The following is a 20,521-nucleotide window of genomic DNA, read 5'->3' as shown; positions in this document are numbered from 1 at the left end:
ATTCACTTTTAATTCCAACTTTAATTCCAAATGTAGTTGGAATGTATATGGGAATATATAAAGAAACACAGAATACAATGATTTGCAAACAGCTTTTAAACTACATCCACAGGATTACAAGGAGATATCTAATGTTCAACCTAATAGGCCTACTTCAGTGTTGTTTTTATTTTCAAAATATTGTCACAATTTGATGACTCCAGCACATTCCCAAAGAGTAATGCTGGGACTGGGGAATGTTTACCACTATCACCTTTATATTTTATTTTCTATTTTTACACTGTGATGTTGGTTCAGGGAAAAAAAAAAAAAAATTTGCCGTTTTTTTTTTTTATATTGTTGACATAGATAACATTTACCCCTGGCACGCCCCCACCCCTGCAGGAAAAAGTCTAAAGTTGCAAAGTGTGAGCACTGCGCAGTCAATTTAAATCATAGCCCATGTTTATATGCTGCCATAAACTTTGATTCGGGATGGGACATGGCACAATTTTTACACACTTTTGCCTCATTGAATCACAAAGCCGCAGGGCTCAGCCGAAGATTTCAACCATTTGAAGCTGCTTAGCATTGTACAATAAGAGAGACCGACTTCTTGGAGTTTTGACCGCATAGTTGTTAGTTGTGGCAGTCTTGTTTTGAGCTGGGTCCATTCAAAAAATGTTTGCCAGAAGGCTTTTTCTGTCAGTAAAAGCTACAAATGACACAACAGTGTAGCTGCTGTAATTTTACTGAAGTCAGAGGCTGTCAAACTTTTTATGTGCGGGTTATGTGGGGCGGCCTTTTGAGACAGATGCGGGTGAACTTAAAGAGGGTCATTTCACAGAAATGTGATGAATTTCAAACTTTGGATTGTTCTTGCAAAGTTTCACAACAGCTGTGCAGCCATGCTTCTCCGGTGTTTGTGTTTGTGCATTTTCTGGTCTCCACATTTATTCACTGCTGTTTTTTCGGACTGATCATCAATGGAACAATCATGGCACTCTGCCAACGCCTCTATAAAATAGCTGACAGATAATTCAAAAATCACCTTCTGCTTTAAAAAACAACAGCTGCTGTCTTGCTCAAATCACGATTAAATGGTTATATTTGAACAAAGCATCTTTATAATAAAAGATGCAAATAGGAAGCAACATGCAACATGATTCAAATTTGTCTTAGCAGCAGCCACTAATTGTTCATGTGTTTATTGTCCCTTTTATGAGCTCAAAGAAGGATTAAGAAGAGCCCATGAAAACTAAATGAAAACGCAGAAATGTGACTGAGATAAATAACGACATTTTGCGGCATTACACAGATTTAAGAAAAATGCATCCTCAAGAGGGTAATATGGCATTCAATCTACCAGAATGAGGGTTCGCTCACATTTCTGACTTGTCAGTCATGTGATGGGGCAAGAGAGCTTTTGAATTTGATCCCATTTCCATTTGAAATGACATGCTGGGTTCGTTTGTTCTTAGGACACCCGTGTAATCTGATTTTGTGTGCTATCGCAGTAGCAAAGTCATTATTGCAGTATAGATTTGAGTGAAAAAACATTTCTCAGATCATCAAATAAACAAAAGGAGAGAACACTACCTTCATCCCGTGGTTGGCTAGCACACTGGAAGGGGTACGAGCATGCGTACATCGAGACCGCTAAACCCTGGGCCCCCTGTAATCGGAGCAGAAGAGGAAAGTTGTATATTTTCAAATACTCTAAATGATTGTCATTTTTGGATGAGTGTCTCCTTGTGGCAAGGCTGGACAAGCTTCTACTTCATGGCAGTAGAGTGTCTAAAGCACCCCTTAACCATCTGTTCTAAATGTGTGTGATATTTTCATGGAAACCACTTGAGAGCGTATGCATCATAAATACAGACGTCCATGGGATGAAGGCGCCATGTTTATAACTGGGCATTTGCGGACCAAAAACAAAGTCCAGAATGGAATTTCACCCCTGTTGAATTAGAATAGAAAAACACTCCACACAACCCGTCGCTCTTTTATACGTGTCTGACAACAGCGTGAGCTTCAGACCACTTCCCAATTTCGTTTCATATCACAGTTTCCATGGCTCGGCTGACCTCAGCATTGACCACATTTGTAAGGATTTGTGGGTCCAAAGCAGGTTTATCACAGACTACACCTGACTATTCGCCAAACTATTTGGGCAAGGGGAAAAATCATAACAACAGACAAAACACAGGAATGAAAGTAAAGATTGTATTTCTGATTGCACAGGAAAATCCTCCAGAGACATCCCGGAATGAAGTTATGGCTGACTTTGATTGCAACATTTTCTTTCTCAAATCTGTCCTGATTCTCAGTAGGCCTGTTTGTGTAGTCAAGTCCGTTTTATTTATATAGCGGCAATTCACAACAGATTTAATCTCAAGACGTTTAACACAGCGAGCAGATCAAGAACACAAGATCAACTGAAAACTGGTGCACGTGGAGACATAATTCAGAGGATGAAGTGAGAAGTTCTTCGAGCTAAGCCACCTCCACAGTTTCGTGGTTCATATCCTTCCATATACGATTAGCATTCGACAAATACGCATAAGAAGAGGAATGGCAAAAGAAGTCTGAATTTCTTTGATTTTATATAATTATACAGTACAGCCTTGTGAAATTTGGAATTGAATCTAGCTTTACTGTGTAAACAATGCATCTAAAGTTACACAAAAACTTGAACTAAAGTGCACCAGTGATGGATTAAGAGTAAAATTGAAATGATAACCACAGAGCTAGAAATTCTTGCCTCAGAACCACAAGTTTTGTCACCACATTCAAAGTGAGGTGTGAGGACCCAATGTAAAGATCTTAAAGACCCTGTAGGTGAATCTTGCTTCAGAATACATTCTACAGCTGAAAACAGAAGCAAAGACTGACCAGCTGTATAGCTTGACTGATACATCGGGAGGCTGAAAACAATAATTTATTAAAATAGTTTAGAATATGAAATAAAATGCTGGAGAGGCACAACTGGGGCTACACAGATTTCCGATGGGTCTGTTGCACCCCCGAGTCCCCATTCAGAGGGATCGATGCCTACTGTTGTGGTAGCTATGACAACAACTGTTGTCCCATAAACCTCCTCCTGGGGGTTAAGATCAGGGGATGTCATTAATATTTGTCAACTGTAGGGATCGGAGGCCCTTCGAGAGTTTTCTTTGGTTAAGGGCTATATAAATGTATTTGACATGACTTGACATGAAATATGATGACATTCAACACACACATCCACACAGTTCAGAATCTGTCTGTCCAATCCACCAAAATTGTGTTACATTACACACGCCACAACTTAGACCTGCTTTTATCTGGTCTAACGCCAAGTCTACTTTTTGTCACCAAATTGTCAGGTGCGCCGGGCGGGGGTGTAAAAGAACACACTGTCGGTCTACCGGAAGGCTTAGCATGGTGTAATGCCCTCTAACAAATTCTCAAACATGCCAAAATAGGCCAATGGGCAATTTGGCCTTGAGACGGATATATACAGTAAACATTGATTGCATTGAAATTTTGGATGTTGGATTGGAATTATGTTTAACATAAGATTGTCCCCCATATTGCTTAATGGATTCTTATTGCTTAATAACCACAAGCAAGACAAAAAAAGCAACAGACGTACATTGTTCTCTGTATCACACAGATTGCTGGTGAAGTTACATGTAAACAAAAATGGTGACATGAATCATCTCCAGCAGTATGACCGACGTGAGTCATCAATTCTCTTTAAAATAAAATTTCATAATGAAAGCATACAAACAAAAAGAAGGCTCAATTTACAGAATCTCGCGTTCCCGTCATGTCAATGATGGATGCCGTTTCAAAGACCCTTTGTGATGCATAATTTGAGCCGACACTCTCGTCTTCCATACCGTGCAGAAAGAGGTGCAATGATAACCTGAAAATAATGTCCCCATGCTTTTGTCTGAGTGCCGCATCATTTAAGTGTGGGCAGGCAATCCATGCTCTGACAAAATAATCTGTCTGTGCACAGCAGCGCTGATCCGCCTCCTCGCTATTCACCAGTTGATCCGTATTGTGAGATTTAGCCACATCCCTTCTAGCTAGAAATTCGCATGCGCTTAACAATTAGGATGGAACCACAAATATTGAATTTTGTGCATCCTACCATTTCTCTAAATTGGAATTTGCATTTCTTAAATGAAAAACCATGAAAATAAACAATTTGAGCACTATAGTGCTGGATAATAGTACAGGTTGATCATATGCTCTTTTTCGAGTTACAGGTGAGCGAGAGCCTGTCAGCTGACTTGCCCACGTTTGCGTTTAGTTTACATGTCATAAAATACCTGAGGTGGGCAATCCGTCCCGGGGCGCGGAACGGTCTTGCCCTTCGGCCCGGCCGGGCGACCATTTTTAGGGCGGGGGTGGGGCTTTTGGGGCTCGTTTAACCAAGGACGGAGGTGGATTTTAGACCGGCCCACGAATCGGACCTCGTGCTTGTGATGTTTTTGCAAGGCAGCCAAATGTTCAACTAAAAAATTGCCTCAGAACGCTTCAAAAGCGCCACTACCAAGTGTTTGTGTACGAAGAGACGTGAGACAGCCGTGTGCATTCAAGCGTGCCTGTATTTCATTATTCTGACATCACGTAATCCGTAACACGTAGGTTACTTCAATACCACAGACAGCGAGAACTGAAGGGAACCAAACCATGATCCCACTTCAGTTTGACGAAACACTTACTACCATAATAAGCCCATAATAAGGTGAGCGGATTTGAATATTGAATAAGCCAATTAATGATTTCTATAGGGGTTGTGGTATCTCCCCCCCCCCCCCTCCCCTTGTCTCTTCTTACACAAACAATCGTAAAATAAACCTCTGCCGTTCACATCTCTCCCGCGGTGGCATCATGCACGGACGCTTTTTTGGGGAGGTCGGGAGCGGAACAGGGTCGGGGGCCGTCAATTTTGAATAAAGCCGGAGCTTCGAGGCCCGAAGGTATTCCAAATCCCGTCCGGAAGGCAGGGGGACTGATCGGCAAGAAAGGGTCAAGTGCCCGTCTCTGTATAATACATATATGATGATGATCATAGAAAAGCGAACTGAACTTGTTGCAACATTGATTTAGTGTAGCAACAAATAGGGTACACAACCCAGTCCAAGGTTGCTAAGTGTTATTTTACTTCCAGTGAAAGGAGAAGTAAAAAATAGTGCTTAACAGCATTAGTGTGAATGACTCAGCCCCCACACAATTAGATTAACACAATTAACATTGTAAAATCCTATCCCAAATTGCCTAATTGCTTCTCAATTACATGAAGTATTTTACACATTAAAAATGATCCGTGTAAGTGAAGCGGATATCGCAAAGTGCTAAACTATTCCCCCTTAAAAATTTAATCCTGAAATAAGACATGTAGACATTTGAGTGGAGCTGGGTGCCATTGAACTTGGGGAAGTGGTTTAAAATTAATTATCTGTGTGTTATAGGGGCATGAAGCCATCAGCTATGAAAGTGATATGATATAATTCAGTCATTAAGAAATGGCTGCTTCATGCAACCTATCTCCTTGGTGTGCCCCCTCAGCGGTAATTTCCTAAATCAAGGTCATGGCCGTCAGCCATCAAGCAGCCATCACTCATTTCCGGACTTAGTAAAATATATGAGGGCTTATTATTAATTAGCATCACTTGACATGGCCTGCTTTTTATTATAATTTGAGACAAAAGACGAATGAATACAATTTTAATGTAGGTGTGGCTCTGGTGAAATCACATCAAATAGCGAAATAGCTGGAATCCCCCACAGGCAGTGCATTTGGATACAAGTTGCCCAATCTATGCTAGCTGCTCTCCTTTCATGTAATCCCTGGAGTGCCGATGTTGTCAACTCAATTACAAGTCCTGGCAGGAAAGGCATACACTTGGCACGCGGACATTTTTTATTATTTTTTTTTTTTTAGATAAAATATCTATGTACTTGAGATGACACTTTTAAGCCCGGAGCTTCAACAAGATTAAATGGTCATGCAATTGTTAAGGAACTGGAAGCAATTTTAAAACAATACAGATTAAATATCCAGATCAGCGTCATTTTCATGCAGACAGAGGGAAACTCATGTTCTGTTAACCTACATCTTCTGGTCACAACATACGCTGCAATATCTCTGTAATGGGATCCAATACAAATCTGTTTTCCCAAAAGATAATATACATTTTGTGTAAATTGTACACATTTTTACTTTAAAGAGTGAGACGATTATTTTTGCCAGGGCTGGTTATCTCAACGTGAATGTGCAGTTTAGCCGTTTTGACGGCATGCAGGAGTGCACAGCCAGCTAAATATAGACAGAAGAATTTTTCACAAGTATTGCGCCAAATTCTTTACAAGATCCAAGCTTCTAGATGAATGACTGTCTTTAAAACGGGTTCATTAAATTGCTCTTCTGCCTTTCTTGGGAAAATATTAAACATCCATATACTCCCATATGCGTAAGCCAGTAAAGGCATGCAGCTATGCTTTTCACAAGACTCAGGAAATCTTCATGCTTCATGATTGAAAGCCAGGCTCAGAATTCAATAAGGCACGCTTCTTTAGTTAGTACATTAGTACGCACATTTTTCCAGGATACGCATGGTAGTTTTGCTAGAAGTCTGGACTGGAAAATGTGCCTAGGTGATTTGACCCAACAACTCAGTCAGAAAAGTAATGCTGCCGCAAATCAAGCCATGCGGTCAAAAGCAACAAAAGTGGATTGTTGCAAAAAATAAATAAATAAATAAAAACAAAACAATTTAGCTTACAACTCTTTGCCGCTCTTCAAGCATTCCACCAAAGTGCTGAAACTGAAAATTTGAGACCCTGCATTATGTTTTGAGGCTGCACATTTTATAGTGATCCACAAAAGATGGCACGATTGTCAAGGAAGGTTGTGTGGATATTTTAAAGAGGCATTAAACAACGATTTATCACTTCCATTCATTGACTGCACCCTCATAGCCTGCAAGTGCATTTGAAATTACAAAAATTATGTTGAGTATTATTGCGAATTAGTTTTGTGGTGGGATATATTTTTCTTTTTTCTCCTCTGTGAAAAGTCATGTGTGTTTTTGATTGGCAGTTATGCCTGTGATTCAAATTTTGAATTAAAGCAGAACCAGCGCCAGATGGTCGGCCACTCCTGAAAACCAATCACAGACACTCACACCCTGCGCAACAGCTTGGTTGGTATGTGGTGTGCTTCACATTAACTGACATGAATTGTGAATTTTAATGCAAATTTCTCATGATTGCCAGTTCGTGCCAGTCTTTAAATGTTAAGCTAATAATACTAGATTGAGTTTGGGTAACGATTGTTGTGCTGTAGAACAAAAGTGCGTTTGTAAAGTAAATAAATAGATAGTTTTCTATATGAAGATCGCTATTTTGCCTAGCCGCCATTTTGGAAGTTGAGATCAGGAGGGCAAGCGAGGCTTGTAAACTAAAAGACCACTAGACGTATTTGTGTTTGTTTTCTCCATCTACCTGAAACCGTAAACAGTTAACGCCAGTTGTTTTATACATTTTCCAACCCCTTTAGTTGTGCTAAAAATTGACAAGGAAACTTTGTATGCAGTGGCAAAGACACGAGCCAATGACAAAGTGGCAGTCATAAACAACAACGATCCCTACAAAGCACCCTAATTCACAGAAACACTCAAATTGTCAACACATTGTCGTTAGGTTGCCACATGCCGAGTTTAACGATTCCCAACGGGTGTACCGTGACAGTAAGTAAAGTTGGTTACAGGATGAGATTTGGCCTCCATTGAATGGGGGAGATTTATCTTAAAAAGGAAATGTTTCAACACTCGCTGAAGCCACAATTTCAGTCTGTTCCTTGACAAATGTTTTGTCTGTTTGCCCTGATTCCAATTTGACACCTTTGTGCCTCCCACCTGTATATTTGCAGCCAAATGCCTTCCATTCCCCATGCTTATCAATCAAATGTGGCTATTCACACAATCACAAAGCGGCGCGTCAACCTCTGACATGGCAGCCGTGGATGTGGGCATAAAGTTACACACACAAACATATACACACGCACACCCCCCCCCCCCCCCGCACAAACACACGCACACATATACATACATACATATATCTATAGCTATATCTATATCTATATATAGATATATACATATAGATACATATATAGATATAGATATAGATATATATATGTGTGTGTGTGTGTGTGTATATGTAGATGGATGGATGGATATACATACATACATACATAAACACACACACACAGATTCACAGATAGATGGATGGGTAGACAGATAAGCCTATTTACCAATGCTTAGTTGTGGATAATAGCTTAGCTCAGTGTTGTAGGTGAGCTGGAGCCTATCCCAGCTGACTTTTGGCCACATCACGTCCTATATATAAAAATGGCATATTTTTATAAATTCAGATTCCCCTGACAATGAGTGTGTCAATCAAACTGCCATTTCAACAGCGCTTATTCTGTCAGCGTAGGTGTCAAACTCCGGTCCTACAGGGCTACTTTTCTGCATGTACTCCATCTATCCCTGCTCCAACACACCAGATTCAAATGATCAGGATCGGAAAGTGGCCCTCCGGGACCGGAGATTGACACCTTTGCTGGGTGGTGGGAGGGTGTTAGAGCCTATCCAAGTCGACTTTGGGCAAAAGGCGGACTAAACTCTGAACTGGTTGGCAGCCACGTAAAGACACCGTCACTGAGTGGAAAACGATCTAACGCTTCCCACACACACACACACACACACACACACATACACAGACACACACACCCCAGTCAGGTGAGTGTGATATTGCACCATGAATGACGTCAATCAAACCAATGAGTTTTTTTTTTTTTTTTTTGGGCAGAATTAAGATGCAGCTCTGATCTCATAATAATGTGTCACTACATACTCAAGTGTGTTAAGTGCTTGGGGTTATGAAACACAAAAATATCGAATGAAAATAGGCAGGAATATAGATTAGATCAATCATTCAGTGCAGCTTGCTGGAAAATTTTCAAGATGAGAATAATGTCCTGGGTAAGCAAACTATTATTGTTTTGTCTTATTATTGTGTCCATCTCACAGCAGATACATCTCTTGTGTGCATAATCATGCTAATTACACCCTGCTGCTATGCGGAAACAAAAAGATTGACAAATGTCCAGCCAGGCTGTATTTAGAGCTTGTTGCTAATGTGTGTACATTGACAACGGGGACGTGACGAGGGGTGTGGGGAGATTGGTATCGAATGGCAGTCCTTAAGAAAAAGTGCCAGTGAGATAACAGGACTGAACATGAGGGATGGGGAAGGGAGGAGGGAAACAAAATGGGTACCTACCACAAGTCAAATAGTGGAAGAAGAGGGGGATGAACTTGAGGTGTTTGTGTGTGCGTGTATTTTTATATATGAGAGTGTATTTGTTTTGTGTGTGTGAGAGAGAGAGAGAGAGAGAGAGAGAGAGAGAGAGCGAGAAAGATAGAGGAAAGAGAAGATGTGGTGATGAGAGAGTATTAGTGTGAGAAAGAGAGGGAGGAAAATGGAAGTGCAATAGAGTCAGAACAAAAGGAAAACACAAAATGGGGAGGGAGGGCTGAGGAAAAAAAATGGAGCTCAAGGGAGGAGTGCCACAGACGACGGGGAAAGTGCTAGAGTGCCCCCCGCAGGCCGGCTGAGGTAGCAGCCAGATGGCAAAGAGGACCCCCTACACCCCCCACCTCCCCCCCCTGCAGCAGTGTTGCGCATCGCCTGTGAAAATGAAAACATTACACCACCATCACCTGAATGCTGCTAATAGACAATAGCCAATGAATGAAATGGGTGCCATTTATTTTCTGGCAGGCTTCTCTCTCCATATAAACCGATCGGACTGCAGGTTCTAGTGTGAATGCAACAGTAGGAAATGACAGGACAAACGTAAAGAGTAACATTCGACAGGTTGCCCTCACCAAGTGCCTTTGTCTTGGATGTACCTTCATGCAAAATCATGCGGACGCGCAAATTCCACAGCCCCAAGGTCAATAAGCGCATCACATCCTGCATGTGTTACCATGAGAACAAGAGTTCTAGCACTCTCATTTATATTCACAGTCACACCGATGTACATTTGCAATATCAATTAAATGTCATTTCCCCATTGTCGGCACAAGGAAAAACAGCGATAAGGTGATTACAAAGCATCTGCATGAGATTGTAATTCCATTTGAACTTGACGTGTCATGGATTTTTCTGCGTAAATTTATGAAAACGTGTTGGACTTGTTGTCATTATAAGCACATTTCATTTTCACAGGAACATGTTAGAGGAGATGTTAAAGGTCACCAGTAGTTGTTAAATAATTCATTTAAAAAAGTCACCATGCTATAAATGAGAAGTCGGGCGTGGACGCTCTGATTGGTCGAGATGTATGGTTGCGTCTGTATGTCCACGCAAAGTAGAAGGGGGAAGGGGGGGGAGACGGCAGACAGGCAGCACAGTGACCACACAAACTGGAGTAAGGGAGAAACAGGAGCGTGCAAGAGTGCGTCACAATATAGTGAGGCATAACCGTACACGTAGCAAAGATGACAAAATTTAGAAAGTATTAATCGGACACGTTTTCAAATTAATAGCTAGTTTGAGAGCAGAGTCCAGACTGTGCCAAATTAAAATTTTAGCTCGGGCAAGTACCACAAATATTCCGTATTTGGCATATGTGTACTGTTTAACCATTTCTTTGCTTTGAAGAGAGAAGATAAGCAAGGGAATCTGCTGTTAATGTAGTGTCTCTACAGCAACTGTTGCTGCTCCTACAAAAGCTCAACAATTTACAAAAATAAAAATATGACGCTTTTGTGATTGTATTAGGGGTGTAAAAAAAATATTTGATAAGGAAAATTGGTTTTGATGTAAAGCATGTGAGTGCATCAACTCTAATATACTCTAAGTATTCCCACCGACAGACCTCAGACAAACGGAAATTCCCTCACCCGGAAAAAACATATGCATTACATTTTCTGTGACTATATTACATTAACAATGGATTCCTCACAACAGAAATTCTGATATAACCCGGAAGCCATCGCGAAGCCCACAGTAGCGCAAACCCAAGCAATCCCCCCTCCATAAAACGGAAAAACTTTGACCGCTCCGCCATGATCCGATCCAAAACGGCAACATGTAAATGGCTTCTTTGGCATGAGTTTAATGGTAATTGCGAAATATTTAATTTTTCATTCATTTACATTTACGTTTGTAGATCATGGCATCCAAACGAAGAACGGTAATGAACAAGGAATCGATTGTGGCTCAGTACGATTGCTTGCGGCTTGATGGACAAAGTACAACGGCGTAAATGAACGTGTCCTGGAATGCTTTAACTGTGCTAATAACCCACCCCGCCCTAACACAAATAAGCGAGTGTATCAGTAGACCACCAGTGACCCTTTTGTATATGCATGAGTTGAAAAAGGGTATGACAATTTTAGGGAAAGAACTGTCGTAAAATTCTTTGCTATTCAGTATTTGTTAACACTGACCAGTCCGGGTAGGAGTCTGCCTTACATGGAGTCTGCTGGGACATGCTCCAGCTTCCCGGGACCTAGATCAGGATAAGTGGCGCAGAAAAGGATGGATGAATGAATGGATCAGTTAACACGTTTTCTTACACATCTTTTTCAATCCTCTTGTGTGATTTCCAGCTCAGACTGGATTTACACTGCTTTAATGCACATGTTTTTTTGACCATCTGTTTGTACAATTCAGGTGGTGTATACCCGATACGGCCTTGTGAAAATACTTAAAAGCATGAAACATCACACATGCGACGAGGCCGAAATTGCTCATAAATAACTCCATAAGCGCCAAAAGGAGGTGCCAGGATGTGTCAAGGAAAGCTCTGAAGTCTGCTCCTGTGTTTAGTTTCACAGTTTCAAGATTCACACCTTTACCACTCATGTCCTTTGTTTCACACACACTGGTAATTCAAAAATTCATTTTAGTTGACACGAGTCAAATTTGTACATGCAAAAATTTTGCATTGCCTGAATGACATTTTCAAATATTTTCATTTTGATGGATTGTGGTTTACTTTGGGAACAGTAATTGGAATTCAGGATGAAGTATTTTTTTTTTTTAAAGCATTTTCTTTTTTTCAAATTCCAGTCAAATGTCCTACAGACAGTAAGTAAGGGTTAAATTTTACATGGCGTTTAGTTGTCTTAAATAAGGGGAACATCCACATTACATCATTACATTCAATTTGCTTGTTTTACGTTATCTCGACGACATCAAGCGTATATATCCAAATGAACTCTTCACATTGCATTTTCATCCACATTTAAAAGAGGTCTGATTCCAATCTGAAGATTACAAATTGTAATGCAATAGTAATACAATAAATAGAGGTTGATAATGGGTCACTTTTTAATGCTGCTACATTGATCTAAAAATTCCACATCTTGTATAATACTGATTTTGGAGGGCCAAGTGTTCCATTGCAAATGGCAAGAATTAGTACAGGGCAAATGGACAACTCTCAGACCAGCCCTATGGGTTGAACTTATCCCGTAGCAAGCCACGTATTGATCTGTCTCTTGAAGGCATTGCTCAGCAAAGAAAAAGCAGCGCATATAATGTCGTTTAGCGTATTTTCTGTATATAAGTTTGTTGAAAAATAAATAAATAAATAAAATCCAGATTAATTTAGTGTATTTTCTGAACTATAGAGCGCCCCTACCGGTGAAAGAAAAATCCAAAGAAAAGCCGCACCGTTGTATTCGCCGCATGGTTCAAAATCTAGGAAAGAAGTAGCGGCTTATAGTCCGGAAAATACGGTAGTATACCTCTGATGACTCCTGTCAGCCACGGACGAAATAAGAGAGGATTTTTGACAAGGTAAACTGTCCTGAGAAGTACAGTATGTTATGCAGACTTGTTGTATTATGGATGCTGGTGTTGATTAATACTTCAGCATGGTCTATAATGTAACAAGACTAAGATGCACTTGAGCGTCATTTAACTAAGAGCAGCAAGGTAACAATGTTGTCAACACGTTTGATAAGTAATTGCATTAAATGTTTGCATATGGATTCATTTGTTGAAATAATACTTTGGACTCAGGCTTGGAGTGAGTAATCTGTATGTTCTGGCAAATTCCCCTTGGGCCCGACTGCAATATACTCTGTCCGGGGCCGCTATTCTAGCCTGCGGATCTATAAATATGTACTGTGCCCATGACACTTGTATCCTACCATCACCTTGTTGTACAAATTTACTAACAATGTGTCAGGCAGGCCTTTACATTATACAGCAGTGACCGCATTTGTTGCCATCAAGTCACAATAATTTATTGTCAAAAGTAGCAATCAGTTAATGCACTGTAACTATTTTAGAACCAATGCAAAGGAACAATCAAAAGTGTTAATTGTATCTGCAACAAAGTATGATGGGAAGGACTGCTCTGATAACCGTTGTTGTTGTTAAGTCGTGTCAGTCTGCAAAATAGTGCACCGGAAGTGACGTCAATGATTTCAAAATGAGAACAATAACAGGAAGTGTAGTTCTCATACTTGTTCATCTAAAAACTGATCGTGATCTTGTTAGCACAATCAATTTACGCTCGAGTTCCAAAGACAATATGAATATCATTGGGCGGATTGGTAAGATATTTTCGACATCAATATGGGTAAATTGTTTTTCTTCATTTCTCAGCTGGACTGAGCTCCAGAGCTGAAAATGAGCTGAAATAATGAAAGGCAAAATAGCCTACATTGAGTTTCAAAGTACGCAAGGACTGGACAACAATAGCCCACCTGGACTCTGCCACTGCGGCTCAGCGTAATCAAGCACTGCGCACGGAGAAAATGCAGACATGTTAAAATCGGAAAGAATGACAGTAACGATGAGAGATGAGCAGAATGACAGAGGGCTGCGTGAGACAATAAAATCAAGGCCATCCAAGAAGCAAGATGGATTGATGAGTCCATTGAGCGGAGATGGCAGGTGGCCAGCTAGCACAGAGGTCAGTGTGGAAGGATATCACTTGGAAGGAATGATGCATTTAAGAGCACCAAGGCTGCCAGGGCGGCCTCTCCAAGGGAGGCTCGTATGCTGTGGAGGTGGGAAATGAAGCTGCCATGTCGCTGATGCGGACACATGAGAAATCTTCAAATTGCAAAATGTCTGAGTGATGTATTTCAGTGGATAAAGCTGCGGTGAAAAAGAGTGATGAGTTGGGAACCGGGCGATAAAAGGCAACAGGTGGAGGAAACATGATCTGATGGCTCGGGTTAATTTGAATTAAAGCACTGTGAAATTATGACAAATTTCACCCATTATTCTTAAGACGTGGATACATAGCAGCTTTCTACACACATTTGCCCGGATAGCATGGCGACAGAAGCCAGGAACTGTTTACCTGCTGTTATTAATCAAACTGATCATTCAGTGAGGCAGAGGCTCAACCAAACACGGAAATAATGGATAAGTGCGCGGACCCACAAAAAAATGAAAACGACCACCCATCTGCCCATTGTGATTCGCTGCGATGAATCCGGCTAAATGTCTTGTGACACCCCGCCTGGCTAATTGAGTTAGCTTTTTAACAGTGAGGGCCACAAAGAAATTGATGCAGCACGTCTGCCACGAAACAAACATGCTCGCCTGAGATGACGTGGGTTGCTACAAGTTAACTTTTCCAAAGGTCTTCAACAGTTATTCCGCCACTTATTTCTTTCTTTTTTGGAATCAGCCAGTGACTTTCAAGCTCAGCCTACACGCTGTGAAGATTTCATTAAGTCCACCGCTATTATTAAATAAGACCGATACAGAGCTGTATTAAAAATGCTGCCTTCTCAGTGATAAGTAGGAGGAAAAAAGTTACAAAGGAAAAACATGTGAGCCGCCATATTGATCTTGGGGGCAACCATATGTTTTAGCTTGGGGTTCCCACGCAGAGAGGGCGTGTCCTCAAAGATACGATCAGCGCATTGATAATTTGGCGGCAGAAAGTCTGTCTACAATTACGCCTGCTCGGATCACGTGTGACGCATGCAGTCTAACGAATTTGATCAGGCTACAGGCAGACACATTCTGACGTGTGTATTCTGATTTTTAAATCATCCGTGCTGTCCAGGGTGGGGCACATGAATGATCAGTGACAATGATAGATACATATGGACTATGGAATTATTTTAGTTGGCAGTGATTATCTTCAGCTCATTCTGTGCTTCATGAAGGTACGATGCTCCAGTCACACACGGAGCACATCACATCTCCTCCACAGTGAGGTGAGTGCACCACTTTTAGGGGAAGTGTGGGGAGGCACGCTGATTAGTGACAACTGAAATTGGCAGTGTTGACACCCACAGTGGCGCACACCGCCCTTTTTAAAATATGACAATATGGTCAAATATGGTGAAATAACCAACAGCTGGTCTAACCCGACCTCACACAGATTTATACCGAGCTGGAGTTGCGGTAGTCGCGAAAATAGAGCCCAAACTGTTTACCCTCGCACTCTGGTCACGGCTGCCCGTCTGAAAGTATGTCGGGAGGCAGCAATTTGGAGGGTCAGTGTTAACCCCTCCAGCCCATTTTGCTACCTTGCACAGTGGACTGCAAGATGTTGACGCTGCTCCTTATTTTCAAAACATGGAAACAACATTGGAGGCATGTTTTTCATTGGAGTTGCTATAATAACAGTTCTATATTTCACATACTGAAATGACTTTACTTTATCGGTTCGTTTGACATACCAAACATATTATGGAAATACTAAATGCAAGTTGAAGTCATGAGGTGGACCCAACTTTGTTGATTCGAAAAATTTCTGTCATTGTAAAATAATTCTGTGCACAAAGAGCTTAATTCCACTTTCTACTTTTCTATAATTCTATTTAATCTGTCAGATCGTCTTATTTACTGCTCTTTAGAACACGCAGTCAAAGAATGATGCAATGAATGCCCTCAAGATGTCCTCAAGGGAAGTTCCTCCCATTTTTTTTTCTCCTTCTTCCATCTGTCAAAATCTTATTCTCACTTCAATACACAGCCTACGGTGTATATTAAAGAAGCAGGCTGCTAGATGTACATTGAGCCTTTTGGAAGTGCGCTTGACAACTAGCAAGGGTTAAATCTCTCACTTGAGGCACAACCTGTTCTTCAAGCAAAACACATCATCCTTCTAATCCAGGTCATATGAGAGGCAGCTTTCTGAGCCACACAGGCGTCATACATACATGCATGTGCGCAAAGGATATAAAAAGCATTTTCCTCTGAGGCAAATCACTGGGACGACTCAACTAAAACAGAGACAAATTTTGTTTTTGCATTAAGGGATTCCTATATTCCCAGGCCCACTTCATACACGCTGCTGGAGCTGGGATTTATTTACGATTATATCACAGTAATTAACACATTCACTGCCATTGACGGGTATAGACGTCAAAAAATACATTCATTTTACCTGGGTTGGCAGTGAAAGCGTTAAGATAGTATTTAAGCCGCCTGTACATTGCAGGAATGTGCTAGCCTTTCCTGAACTCGTTCTGCTGCAGGTGCTCTGCTGTGCTGGGATGTTAGCTGCGAGCTAGCAACGTCATTTAGGATGAGTCGCCAGGCCAGCGGCACTTGAAATTTTAGGGTGCTCGTGCTGATGTTGTTACTTCAACCGCCGCATCGGGCACACTCTCCATCTGCCTGCTCGCTGTCAGTTTGGCAAATGTCCAACAAGCTGAGGGCAACTGTAACCCCGCTTTTCACCGCCAGCAAAAAAAAAAAAAAAGAGCAGTGCTTTGATACATTTCTAAAGCGGTGGATCAGAGAGGGGTGAGTGAGGGATACACAGCTAATTCCACCAGAAGGAAAATGTTGGACAAGTACCACCTTTTTGGCCACCACAGCCTCTTTGCAAGCCGGTCACTACTTTAAAAGTGCTGCGTCATCTTAAATCAGCAGGAAATGTACCTTCGGAAGCAGGGCTTTAACAAGGAGGGCCATTTTACTAAGCAGTAAAGTTGTCGTGATTCAGTGTGGGAGGCAATATTTGGCATTTCCATTGTCAGTTGTAAAGGATCCACTTTGTGTTATTCAGCACTATTCCAGACCAGTATGGTACAGTGATTCACGCCGTCAGTAATTCATGCCTTCGTCACACCTCGGCTGGATTACTGCAATGCATTATATTTTGGAGGCAGCCAATCCTCCATCAAGTATCTCCAGTTGGCCCAAAATGCTGCTGCTCGCCTCGTGACTGGCACTCATAAGAGGGAGAACATAACTCCTATTCTGGCATGACTGGCTCCCGGTACAGTTCTTTTAAGATTTCATTTGTTTTCAAGTCTTCGCTTTGTTTTATCATTAATAATTAATTAAATTTTTAAACTGCTCGTAAGAATTTAAAGTCACTTCACTCATATACACCCCCTCCCCCCACAAGTTCGACCAAAGCCGCGCCTCTCACTGGCGTGCACAGACAGTTCTTAAACATGGTCATTCACAATGTCATGCAATTATTTAGGACCAATATGGACTTACTTTTTTTTTTTTTTTTGCCCATTCAGATTTTTGGCAGAATAAAATTTCGATAACTAATTAATCAGCTGATTAATATTTAAAAACATATAGAGAATAATAATAATAATAATAATAAGAAGAAGAAGAATAAGAATAAAAATGAAAAAACCTGGATTTAAAAAAAAAATACTTTTGCTAATTGGCCGATTAATTGGATGATTATGATTGTATCTCAAGGCATTATCGTATGTTCCTTTTGAAACGTGATCCAAATTCAAGTGGCACTATTGCTACTCAGACTACACACCTCACAGTAGAAACACAAAAGATCAGAGTTTAGCCTTCCAAACCGTACCCTGGCAAACTGCAACTAACAGACCCACTTTGGTTGCAAACTTGGCCAAAGGAGGCCTTCCCTTCCCAAAAGGTGGCAATTACATCTCAGCCTCAAGCATGCCTCCGCTGTGCTGCATGCAGAGGTGTGAGTCCCCCCCAGTCAGAATCGCTTGGCCTACTCTCGTGTCTTGCGCACCAGTAAACACAGAATGTGCTCACTTCCTCTTCTTGCATCATCACTCTCCACCAAATCACCCCCGAAATTTCCAGCTCACTGACAAGCTGTTGCCGTTAGTTATAAAAATCTTGCTCGACGACATAGTCCATCTCTTGTGATGTGACAAACTGCACATTCTGACTCCCTTGTTTACTTCATTTAAATTCATTTTGATTTGATCTTAATCCCATGGGCCTTTGTGTGTCGTATATTACAAAGGAAAATAAATGGATGCCACTTGCCTCACTTTAAAAGAGTAGATCCATTTGATTCCTAGGCTATCAATTCAGACTAGTAACGAACATAAAATGTCAACACAATGTAAATGTATTCAATTATTGAATTTAAATTAATGCTTTAACTTTATGTATTCAGAATTGAATAATGTCTTTAATTTAAGATATTTTATGACCTCCCAAAAGTTTAACCTTTACTTTATTCACTTGCTATCACATAATACCCTACTTCATTTGTTGATGTTCAGCCAAGGCACACAGTCTGCAAAAGGTCGGTCCGCATCAGGCCACGTCGTTGCGCGATGATGTACTTGGTCACAACGTGCACTGTGCACCTGCAGCGTGGCCAGTGTTATCTTAACCCACTCTGATCTTGTCTCTTTGCTTCACCATAATGATATTTGACTTTCATGCGCCGTCACACTTGCCGCACTGCCTTCCACAGTCCATGCTATGCGCTGTCGCTTTTGACACAGACGTCTTCCTCCCCCTCTCGCTTCTTTTAGCTGCAGCAGCAGACCTCACACATATTCACCGGCTTTACCTGCAGTCTGCTGCTTGACTGCATCATCAAGTCCAGTGCATGGTGAGCAATGTTTCAAGAGTCACTTCTGGGCTCACTCTTGTACTGTAGTGGCTCTAAATGTGAAAACGTGTGAGCCATTCTCCATTGGGACATTTCACGATGTCCTCTACACACCTGTCTGTCCAATGGCTGCCCACGGAATTAGACTTAATGTTGCTCTCTAACAACTATAAGAGCAACAGAAATTGACCTTCCACTTCCTTTTGGAATTTGTTGAAGAGCAGATTGTAAATGTGGACATTAAATGATTTAGCTCAGGTCCATCCCATTGACACGCATGTACTGTACTTAGCCGTCCCACTCATGTTTAAATGGAAATCACCTCGAGAAATGCAATATCAGCTCATGCATTATGCTACAAGGCACCTCCTGCAAACTCTTTCCTGTGTGATATAGCAAAAGAAAAATATCGTTCCGAGGGGTTAATGTTTCATGCTAAATAAGTTCTGTGAAATTAAGTCTGTAAAGCAACACTGAGCAAAACCCAGAGCGGTTTTGCGGCAGAATCCTGAGCCTTTATGGAGCGTCAAATAGCAGTGGGCAGGTTGTCCTAGGCTTCAAGGATTATTAGGTGAATTTGTATTGTCAGGGACATGCTGCTCTCCGCCTGTTATAAATGGTGTGTTTCGCTCTCGGCCCAATCCTATCAATCTGAGGCTTTCGGGTATCATCAGTACGTTAGACCTTGGCGTGCTGAGCAGCACGAATGAATTAAATGTCTTTCCCACAGGATTCATGATAATTGCACCGTTTTCTTTCTGACACGCCACCATCCGTTTTATGATAATTATTTACATGGAATTTGCAGCCTGCTCATATGTTTTCCAGTACAGTCGCGATTGAAAAAACACACCATTTTACAGTAAAATACCACACGTCGCTTAATGTCTTAATATGTACAGGGTTCCTGCGCGGGTTATCTGAGCCTCCCTGTTTACTGCTGTACATGCTGTTTACTGTTGGATCTCAAAATAAATATTTCTTTTGAAATGCAAATGATGGCATGCGCAAAGAATATATTAAAAAAAGAAAATGTCTTTAGCCTTGTTTCCTGCTTCCGTCCTCGTTGCTGAGGAGCATGTTGTACGCATCCAGAATTGAATGTGGGTTGATGAGTAGGCTGTCATCATTTGCTAAGATGTAGGGTTCTTTGCTCTTGAGGAAATTTACTAAATGCCATCTTCAAGGAGTAACGTGTGGTTTTCTACTTGGTTCTAGCAATACTTGCAGCAGTATTTGCATCATGTCTGCACTCGTGAAAAATAGATAAATTACACTCAGTGGTGCAGGGCTAAGTAAGTGAAGGGTAGACTGGTTCTTTTTAAGATGCATTTTAATGAGGCTAATGTCCAGAAGACGGATGTCTCCATAGATATTCAAGACTGTTAACTTTTTTGATTTTCAATGAAAGAATACGCATTGTTTCAGATGTCCTCTCTCTAAGATAATTTCCCCTGAGGAATAATCACAACAGCCTCTATTTTGTGGTAGAAATATACAAGACACTGCAAATAAATATGCTCAGAAGATCCTTTCATTGGCTTTGCACTTTGTATAAGCCTGAAAACGTCATTTCTGTCATGAGCCTGAGCGGATTCGACTAAATATGTAATAGTCAGACTATCCACAGTCCAGGAAATTACAAATGGATATTTAATGAACTTC

The 20,521-nt window shown here is 41.1% G+C and overlaps 1 long non-coding RNA gene across 1 annotated transcript in view; it reads right to left on the bottom strand.

Moving 5' to 3' along the window:
* LOC148338327 (uncharacterized) overlaps nucleotides 1-20,521 on the bottom strand; it is a 129,597-nt gene that overhangs the window by 56,988 nt on the left and 52,088 nt on the right. The window contains exon 2 of the long non-coding RNA XR_015842980.1: nucleotides 1,579-1,654. This is a non-coding gene — a long non-coding RNA (uncharacterized LOC148338327). The remainder of the gene's footprint in view (nucleotides 1-1,578; nucleotides 1,655-20,521) is intronic.

The sequence above is a fragment of the Idiotropiscis lumnitzeri genome, chromosome 4, assembly GCF_059441095.1.
Source record: "Idiotropiscis lumnitzeri isolate Australia: NSW breed Sydney's pygmy pipehorse chromosome 4, RoL_Ilum_1.0, whole genome shotgun sequence".
Taxonomy (NCBI): Eukaryota; Metazoa; Chordata; class Actinopteri; order Syngnathiformes; family Syngnathidae; genus Idiotropiscis; species Idiotropiscis lumnitzeri.
The sequence above is the reverse complement of the archived record's forward strand: the minus strand, read 5'-3'. Positions and strand labels throughout refer to the sequence as shown.